At 40.8% G+C, this 9,702-nt stretch overlaps 1 non-coding gene across 1 annotated transcript; it reads right to left on the reverse strand.

Moving 5' to 3' along the window:
* Positions 1-7,170: 7,170 nt before the first annotated feature.
* TRNAN-GUU (transfer RNA asparagine (anticodon GUU)) lies at positions 7,171-7,244 on the reverse strand. Its single transcript has one exon. It is a non-coding gene; the product is annotated as a tRNA-Asn (tRNA).
* Positions 7,245-9,702: the final 2,458 nt, after the last annotated feature.

Genomic DNA, 9,702 nt, shown 5'->3' on the forward strand with positions numbered 1-9,702 from the left:
TGGCAAGTACCATCTTATAATGTTTAGAGAGATAGTTTTGACTCCTAAGGCAAAAAAGATAGGAGGAGGCCATCTTAACAAAAGAGAACCAAAAGAGTAAAAGCAAAGATATCTCAAATAGAAAATGCCCAACTCGAATTCTATATTAAATTTCTTAGAATACATCATAAAGTCTCTACTTTGGTGTAGTGAGTTGTACACTGTACTATCTATTTATCAACTTTTAAAGTCTATCAATCCACTTGTGGTCCACAAAGATCTTTGACTGCCTCTACTGTTGAGTTGTCCAGGATTTGTCTTCTTTTGTTTTGTGCCATTTTGAAGACTAGTTTAGCTTGTGATAAAGAAACTTTTTTCTTGATTTGTAGCCTTTGTAGTATACCTCTATAGAACCATTGAAATATTTGAGACTATTTGCCTTCTGTGCTCCTTTGAAATGTTGTGTGTGTCAAAAAGACACATTTTGTACAGTGTAATGAGACTGCCCCATTCCTTGTGTGGACCAAATTGCAGGGCATCCATGCTTTTTGAGAAAATACAAAAGGTAGTTAAAGATAATATGCTGCGATCACAGAAAATATTAAGTTAATATTTTTGTGCTAGAAGATGTCTTAAAGATCTGCCTACAGGACGAATTAGTTTTTCTTATTATGTAGTGTGTTATATTGCAACTTGTCCAAGCTTGTTTCTTTGATTTACTAAAAACTTTTAGCTCCTCTTCTAACACATGGTGATCATTCTCGCTCTAGGTCTTTTGTCACAAAGTATGAAAATCTTGTCTCATGATTACCATACTTTTGCTTTAGCATTTCAAGCAACACCATCTGCCTCGTGATCTTTGATAACATTATGTACAAGCTTCCAAATTCCATACTTTATCTTGAAACATATCTTAATCATCTACCAAGCTTTCTTTCTCTTTGTGGTACTGATAAAAGCCTTCTAGCTTTTGAATGCAATAATAGATGGCTTGATAGGAACATCCTTTCCCTTTGTTGACTTCTTAAGGTCTGTTGTGAACATTTCCTCCATGGAGACCCATATCCCCAACAATACTTTTTCCAATGCTTTACGTGCCTCTTTCATATGCTTTTATGGTCAAAGCTTCCAAGAAAATCCAATATATTAAAAAACCAAATTTTCAATGATCCAACATAAAGCATGCAATGTGCATATATGTACATTGCACAAAGTAATGTCAAGGACGGCTTTGAACTTTGGACCACCAATCTTATCTCTATTAGTTGCTTTCCACCACCATTTAGGATCCATGACGTGTGCTGGCATGGAGATTTTGAATTGCCTCCTTTGCTTATGTTGAACATGCACTTGAGGGTCTTGAGGTCCCCTACCATATGCCAATCTACTTGGAAATCACCTTTGCGTTTGACATGAAGATACCCCCCTTGAACTTGATTTTTGATGATTGTTTATCTCTATGTGGCTGAACATCCAATCAAGAGTTTAGTGGTCCTCTATCTTAACCTGAATGTAAGTCTATTTGAGTTATGTGGTTTAAGAATCACACATCAAGACATTATAAATACGGAAAATCGTTCAAAATCCAAGTCTATGCTTACCTCAAAGGAGCCTAGCCACCAAATGTGCTCCTCTGATTAGACTGAAGTGCTTTGAGTTTGCTTTTGTAATTGATGGATCGAGAGCTCTATTCATAAGTGTTATGCTCACTCTTTCAATCTTTTTCTCCTTGAAAATTTCACATTCATCAAGCTTTATAACAAATATGAGAAGTCCTTGGCACTCTTCAAATGTGAGACCATAAAATTCAACCATTCTCCTTTGTAATTGTTGAATATCAGCAAAAAGCTTAAAGGATTATACATAGTGCTTCCCTCGTTACCTTTGTATACCCCTTCAATATGCAAACAATGCCTAATAAAATCATCTACTTGATTGTTGGTTGAGTAGACCTCTTAACTTCCACACTTCTACACACAACATCACGTTTGATGGTTTTAAAATTTTTTCCCTCAAACATTGCAATAGTAGTTAAAAATAAACCTTCCATTTGTTTCAATGGAAGGGCATTGGGATCAACATTCTCCTTTTGAGGCTCCAAATTTTTTCTACAACAAGCACACGCGTAAGAGTTTTTTTCGATTGCCATTAACGCAATAGTGTTGAACATTTTCTTTATTATGCATTCAAAATAGCAAAACCCAAAGAAAGTCTCTATGTGCTCAAGCAAATTGACAAAGATGGGTGGATAATGGTGTGGGTTATGGTAGAAGGGATTGAGTTTGGGGTAGTAAGTGTGTATGCTCTCAACGAGTCAAAAGAGAGTGGAAATTGCTGAAAATGTCTGAGTGATCACTAGTAGGGAGTCACCGGATTTTAGGAAGTGATTGGAACTTCAGTGAGGAATCCCTTGATAGAACCCATCCCCATCGCCCAAGCTAGCAGGCCTTGTGGGATTCGAGGGAAGAGCTCTGCATCAACCATGTCCTGGTGGATTGCCTAGATCTATAAGGGCTGGAGGATTTAGCTAGACCAATCAAAGATTCTCAAAGTTACTATGACACCATGAGGCACTTATGAACAGATGATGACCCTGCGTGCATAAACCCCAACAAAAATGGGACATAGCTACCCGCCGAGTCCTTCATAGAATACAACACATCCAGAAAGGGACACATGGAGTCCCTGAAGGCAGTAAGGCAAGCTCTAAGGGTGGGGTTTTGGTACACCAAAAGATTAAGTCCTAGTAACTCTCTTGGTTGAAGCTGAAGCAGTGATGCAGGTTTGGGAACTAGAAGAGGTCAAATTAGCATGAATTAAAAGCAAATATGCCTTGTTAGTGGTTGGTGATTGCCTCTCAAAGTCGTTCTTCCAATCAATAAGAGAGAAACATGAGTGGGAAACCATATATAGGTGCTCAAGGGAACTTCATTACTAAATTTCGGCACATGACCAAAGTCTTCAAGGCAAAACTCAGCGCAATAATAGGGGATCGACCATGCAAGATGAGGAATGAGTCACTGCATGGTAGAGGTGCTAGATGGATTAGGATGCAAGATATCAGAGTATAAGAGAGGCTTGTTGGGTCGGCCTTTCACAAAGGACGAGATGGAGGAGGCCATGAAGTCATTAAAGGAGCACAAGTTGCCGTGTCCTGATGACTTTAATGCAGAATTATTTCATGCAATTTGGGACGTGCTAAGCTAGGATTAAGTGGACATGGCCAATAAAGTTACAAATGAAGGAGCCCTATCTAAAGAGGTGAATGTTGGGCTCATGAAACTCTTCCCAAAATGGTGTGGGTGATTGGGACCCAATAACAATGCCCAATGCATCCTCTAAGGTGATTGCAAAGGCCTAGGCAATTTGCATCCGAGAGGCATGCACCATGATGGTCAATCAAGAGTAGAATGGCTTCGTGAAAGGTAGGGATATTGTTTATAACATCCTAAATGTGTCTGTAGGAGCAATAGATCTTGTCATTGTATCTAGTAAAAAAGTCTTGATATTTGGCTTTGACTTGGACAAAGCATATGATAAGGGCCATTGAAGCTAGTCAAAAAGTCTTGATATTTGGTTTTGACTTGGACAAAGCATATGATTGTACCAAGTGGGATTTTGACTAGTCTTGAAAATTTTGGCTTTTTGAATGCTCGAGAATGCATCTATTGTGTTATTCCTAAATGGTGGAGCCCTAGGAAGTTTCAATTTAAGAAGGTCTATGAACCAGGGGTGTCCTCTATCCCCACTCCTTTTTTACATCAGGTCTATTCCTTTAATCCACATGCTAAAGTGTGGAATCATGGCTAGAGAAATCAACGGGGTAACCTTACCCTATAAGGATCAAATGTCTGTTTAATTTTTTGCATATATCATGTCTTTCTCACTGGACAATCCTACTAGGATGAACCACTTGGAAAAATTTTGCAAAGCCTCAGGCTTGATGTGAAGTAGGTAGAATACTTTCATGCTGAGAACTTGTCCCCATGCCACCTGAATGGGTTAACGACATACAAGTATAGATTGTACCCTGCAGTGGTGGCGGCAAGGAAGTCCTATGCTACATAGGTGCCTTGGTTGGGCTAGATATAATGGTCAAGTAGCAATTCAAGTGGTTCAAGGGGAAGATCAAGGCAAAAGCTCAAAAGCTAGCACAGGGTCACCTGGGTCTGGAACATCATGACCTTGATCATCTACTAGCAGCTATGTCGCCACCATTTGGGATTTTAATAAGGGCATTGGCAAGAAATCGAATGCATGCTACGAGCCTTCCTATGCCTGAGAAAAGGCACTCGGAGGATGCTGTATATCTCGTGAAAGGTCAAAAGTCCCCCAAGCTTCAAGGGGGAATTGGCTTGCTAGACATAGCCCTCAAAAATGTCGCTCTTGTAATAAGCAAGTGGCTACCCAAGGTGTTCAAAAACTCCTCTTTGTGGGATGACATAGTGAGATCCTTCATCGTCACTCAAAAAAGTAAAGGGGGCAAGACATGGCCTGACCTGCCTTTGTATGATCGCTTAGAGCCGATCCCTATGCAATGGAGGAACAAGGTTGATACATGAAAAGTACTTTTATGGGTAATATCAACTCATTTTGGGCTAGGCAATTTTAGAATAAAATGAAGATTGTCTCTACTCTTCAAATTTTTGTGAGATAGCCATATTGACCTATAGGCCAAAGAAAAACCCTTATCTATTAAAAATGTGTATTGAGTTTGAGCCCTTGGAACTCTTTACCTTACTAAAAGTGAAACATAGAGAGACTTGTTGGAAATCATGAAATAGAAGGGAGCCAACTTTGAAAACACTTTCTAATCAATAAGAAGTTTCCTTATTGAATGAGGATGCCAGCTAACCTATCAGTCCAATATCTAGGGATATTTAAAGGGTTTCTACAAAATCACCGGCCAGAGGTTTTCTATTCCCCATGCTTGACTGGCAGGCTTTCCTCACCATCAGGTATTCCTCATTATCAAAGCTTCGAAAATGGTAAGAGTAGGTGGTGAAAACTTGCTACAAACCTTAGGCAGTGCATTGATGGAGGAGCAAAAGTAGAGCGAAACTCCCGGAGTGGGGATTTCTAGGTGCCAAGGGGTGCCCTTGGATGCTCCCTGAGCCGACCAATTTCCTCTAGCTTCCTGGCTCCCCGAAAGCTCCACTGTGATGTCAATAGATCAGCCGAGAGGAGAGAGCAGGTCCATGGTGACCAACTCTTAGTCTTTGACTCTCCTATTCGCATTGTGGGCTCAGAGTGGGTGGCTGTGGCATGGAAGTAGTGTGTTAGTCATTCATCCTAGAAGGGGAGAAAGGGGTTGAGGGACAGTGCAAGCCTCTAGGGAGGGAGTAAAGCACTAGGTAGAGATGGAGACCCATTTACTCTACACGACTTGACTAAAGCCCACAACCTCACAAGAAGGGAATTAGAAGATGGAGTCTAGGATCGATGCATAGCTGAGTGGATCCTAATACTTTGCACTCGATTTTGTCTAATTGATGGGGAAGCCGACCGGTGATTTTGGAATGCATACCTGACACTTGGCCAATGGATTGCATTGTTTTACAAACCAAGATAGTGAAGAAATGGTACATGCGTAGAACTGCCTCAAGAAGATCCCCGTGAGAATAGTTTATGGCGAAACGCTTCCCAGTTAATTCAACCTACCCCCTTTGTGACAAAATCGGTAGAATTTATGAGACATTTGCTATGGAATTGTGCTATGACTAGAAAAGTGTGGTGCAACCTGGAGGCGGCTATTCGAAATGCAAGGTTAATGGCCCGCTTTGTTTGGGTGCACAATGGAGGATCTCCTTGGCAGGGGACACCTCTAGTCTTCCAACTACTTTGGCCATTGTGTTTGCCTTACCTTAAAGCCTCCATGATCATGGCGGTTTCGGAGTTTAGAAAGTGAAGATAGTTTTTAATCAGAAGGTGCAGCTTGGGTATAGAGAGACTACCATCATGGCGCTCGTAAAAGCAAACGTGCATGACGTGAACTGGGTGGCCAACTCCTCATCAGCAAATGTCTCCTAGAAGTCCAAGTCGGCCTTCTTGTAAGGTAGACCCAAGTTGACCTTTTTTGGCTACGTGAAGTGTAGGCCCTGAGCTATCCGCCCATCATGGTCTTTTTGGGACTGACCACCCCCTTAATACACTTGGCCTTTCCATTTTTTTAATTAAAAAAATGTCATGTTGACCAAATACAAAGAAAACAAACCGTTGGTTTAAAAAATCTCCAGACTCTTAGTTGGACAGAAAAGTAGGTGAAAGAAGAGGCCTTGAATCTCTTTACATCTCCCAATGCATAAAGGAGAAAGTTTCAAAGTTGTGTTGGCCAAATATAAACAAAAACAAACCGTCTGCCAAGATTAGCCAAAAAGATCTATAGCTTTCCATAGACCCTCAGTAGGGCCAAAAGTAGGAGGCCTTAACCTCCGATAGCTCCCAATACATAAGGAGAAAGTTCATGTTCACTAAATAAAAAGGACAAATGATCAGCCCAAATTACCCAAAAAAATCTCAAACTTTTCATAATGTACAATATGAAGTTAAAGGCCATCAAAAACTTTAGCTAAATGGTGTCATTTTCCTTAGGAACTAATTGGAGAACGTCTTTGACAGAAGATTCTAAGGGAACGCACTCTACCTTAAGAATGCCTTGGCCATAATTTGGATAGAAGATTCTAAGGGAACGCACTCTACCTTAACAATGCCTTGGCCATAATTTGGATAGTACACAATCAATTTGTATTTCAGAGGAGAAATCCTAAAGGCATAACATTATGAATGAGAAAGGATAAGGCATCAGGAATTAAAAGAGAGCCTTGCCTAAATATGTCCCCCTAGTAAACAAAAATCATAATAATTAGTGGCGTCTTGTCGAAAAGATTAATGCAATTAACCTAGGTAAAGAGGGGCCCAAAAATCTTATCCAACTATGATAAGCCAAAATTAATCACCCTCCCTTCCTCCTCATCCTCGCCACCTCTGCTTTGCTACCTTAAAATTCGCATACCGCTAAGTTTTTCCCACCTTAAAGAGAGTCTAAAACACACAAGGAAACTTGCCTTGCTACCTTAAAATTCGCATATCGCTAAGTTTTTCCCACCTTAAAGAGAGTCTAAAACACACAAGGAAACTGAGGAAGCTAGGAGCCTAGCGCACAAGGCTAAGCTTAAAATAAAAGCTTTAAGGCGCTAGAGGGAGGGCTTGAACCTCCGACCTTGTGGTTAACAGCCACACGCTCTAACCAACTGAGCTACTCCAGCTAGTTGTCTAAAGAGCAGATTCTATTGTTATTTATTTTCTTAAATTATGGTACATAATTTTCAGGAGAACACTTGTTTAATCTGCAGCTCTCTTCTTAAACCCATTGACGGTGGATTTTGCTCCAACTTGACCAATTTATCTCCCTGTTCAATGTTGTATTTGTTTCAACGTCTTAGCCTGAGCTTGTGTTATGAGACGATCTTGTCAAGTATAGTTGTTTGTGTATGAAAAGCATCCGTTTGGCCAGCTTTGTTAGATGGACAGCTCTCCACGCTTCAGCTCCGCAGCAAATTTCCGCGTACTTCATCCCATTGCTGCGCCTTCTGTTATTGCTGTAGGTCTATGAATGCGAGAGAAAGACAGAGATAATTAGATTACAAAGCCCTTAACTTTCAAAATGATAACCTTGGAGGTGTGTATGAGTCTCCCGGATTTGTCCTTCATTTAAAAGTGCACCTTTGAATGGCGAAACGTAAGTCGGGTCGCTCTCGCTTTGTCGTTCTTTTTCTCCACACACAGATAAATCGACAAATCTGTCAACTGCTACTGCTGCAACCCTCCTTTCTTACTCGTCTTTCGAGAGGGTGTCGTAAAAAGAGGGAAACACAAACTGGACGAAATAGGCAAAGGGTCGGTGCACGAAGCGAACGAAGGAATGCAGAAGAACACACGCACATTCTGTTGCATCTTCACAACTGATATTTATCTACCCCTCTCGCGCAGGGCCTTGTAGATCGAGAAAGATCTCGTCTGCACCCGAAACTTGAAGCCCCTGAACTTCCACTGCCAAAAACCACCTGTGTATGATAATCTGACACCCAAAGTGAAGGTAAAAGATTACAAAGAGGGTGGTGTGTTGGCATTACTTAGTTGAAAATCATCTTAATTAGGAAAGCAGAATCTAAGAGCGAGTTCCCGCGTTCGCCCGGAGGGCTGGCAAATCCAAGCATAGCATAGGGACTGTTCTCACGTATTGTTGGCACCATGTCAGGCATAAATTTCATGAATCGACATAAATGATTCAGACTTTGGGAAGACAATCAGTGAATGAGGAAGCTTCAATTAGCTCCGGTTGGAGCCAAATCCTTTTTAAATGTCATGATAGTCCGAGTGCAGGACACCCGGGATTTCAAAAGACATATGTGCTTCTGAAAAGACAATTCTTTTCGCCTAGAATAGGTAAGGACGTCAGATTATGTATTGAAGTGCCAAAAATGCCAGGTCAATAAGGTTGAACGCCTTAAGGTAGGAGGTCTCCTACACCCATTGGAGATTCCATCTGGCAAATGGGAAAGTATCTCCATCGATTTCATTGTGGGACTACTAGAACACAGAGGGGGCACAACTCTGTGAGGGTAATTGTGGATTGGTTGACCAAGATGGCTTATTTTATTCCTGCTAGTGAAGACGTTAAAACTCCATAATTAGCTAGACTATTTGTGGAGCATATCTATAGACTGTATGGGCTACCAGCCGGTATTGTTACTGACTGGGATAGCAAATTTAATAGCCATTTTTGGAGAGCTATGTTTAAGAGGTTAGAAACTTCATTGAATATGAGCACCACGGATCATCCATAGAGTGATGATCAAACTGAAAGGGTCAATCAGATCATTGAGGATATGCTTCGAGCATATGTAAGTAAATGGCAAACTAATTGGGAACAGTATTTGCCCTTATTAGAATTTGCATATAACAATGCCAAACATTCAGCTACAGGTTTCAGTCCATTCATGATGATGTATGGATTTCAACCAAGAGCCCCAATGACAATGGGACTCAAAAGAGAGAAGGTTCAAGCGGCCAAAGACTTTCTTGAGGATATGAATCAAACGCTTAAGCTAGCTAAAGATAGCATAATAAGAGCTCAAGATAGAGCACGAAGTTATGCAAACCCCCACCGTAGAAAGTTAGAGTTTGAAGTAAATGAAAAAGTCTATCTTAAGGTGAATCTTGAGAATCTCTAAAAATAGGTAAATGTTTGAAATTGTCTCCTAGGTATTGTGGACCATTCACAATACTTAAGAGGATTGGAGAACTTGCTTACAAATTAGCCTTACCTAAAGGATGTAGAGTACATCCAGTTTTTCATGTTAGTAGGCTAAAAAGAAAATTAGGAGATGATGATAATCTCATTGGAAATGAAGTCCTAGTTGAACTTATTGAACCTGCATCTTTACCACTCTGGTTAAGTGGAAAGATATATCTGAAGAGTTCAACATGGGAAAGGGTAAGCAATCTCCAAAGGAGGCTTCCCAATTTTGTTTTTGAGGATGTAAACATTTCTTAAGGGGAAGGGAATGTTATGGCAACTATAATACCATGTGACCACAGTATAAGGCGGGAAGCCAGAGGGCTTGGCAGCACTTGCATTAATAGGGCCTAATGGGCTTGGATCTAGGGTCACGCCTAGGCCTAGCATTTATGAGGTGGTGCATAAGGAGTCCTAGAGAGGGC

The sequence above is a fragment of the Dipteris shenzhenensis genome, chromosome 22, assembly GCF_047967505.1.
Source record: "Dipteris shenzhenensis isolate YYH24624 ecotype China chromosome 22, Dip_SZ_1.0, whole genome shotgun sequence".
Lineage (NCBI taxonomy): Eukaryota > Viridiplantae > Streptophyta > Polypodiopsida > Gleicheniales > Dipteridaceae > Dipteris > Dipteris shenzhenensis.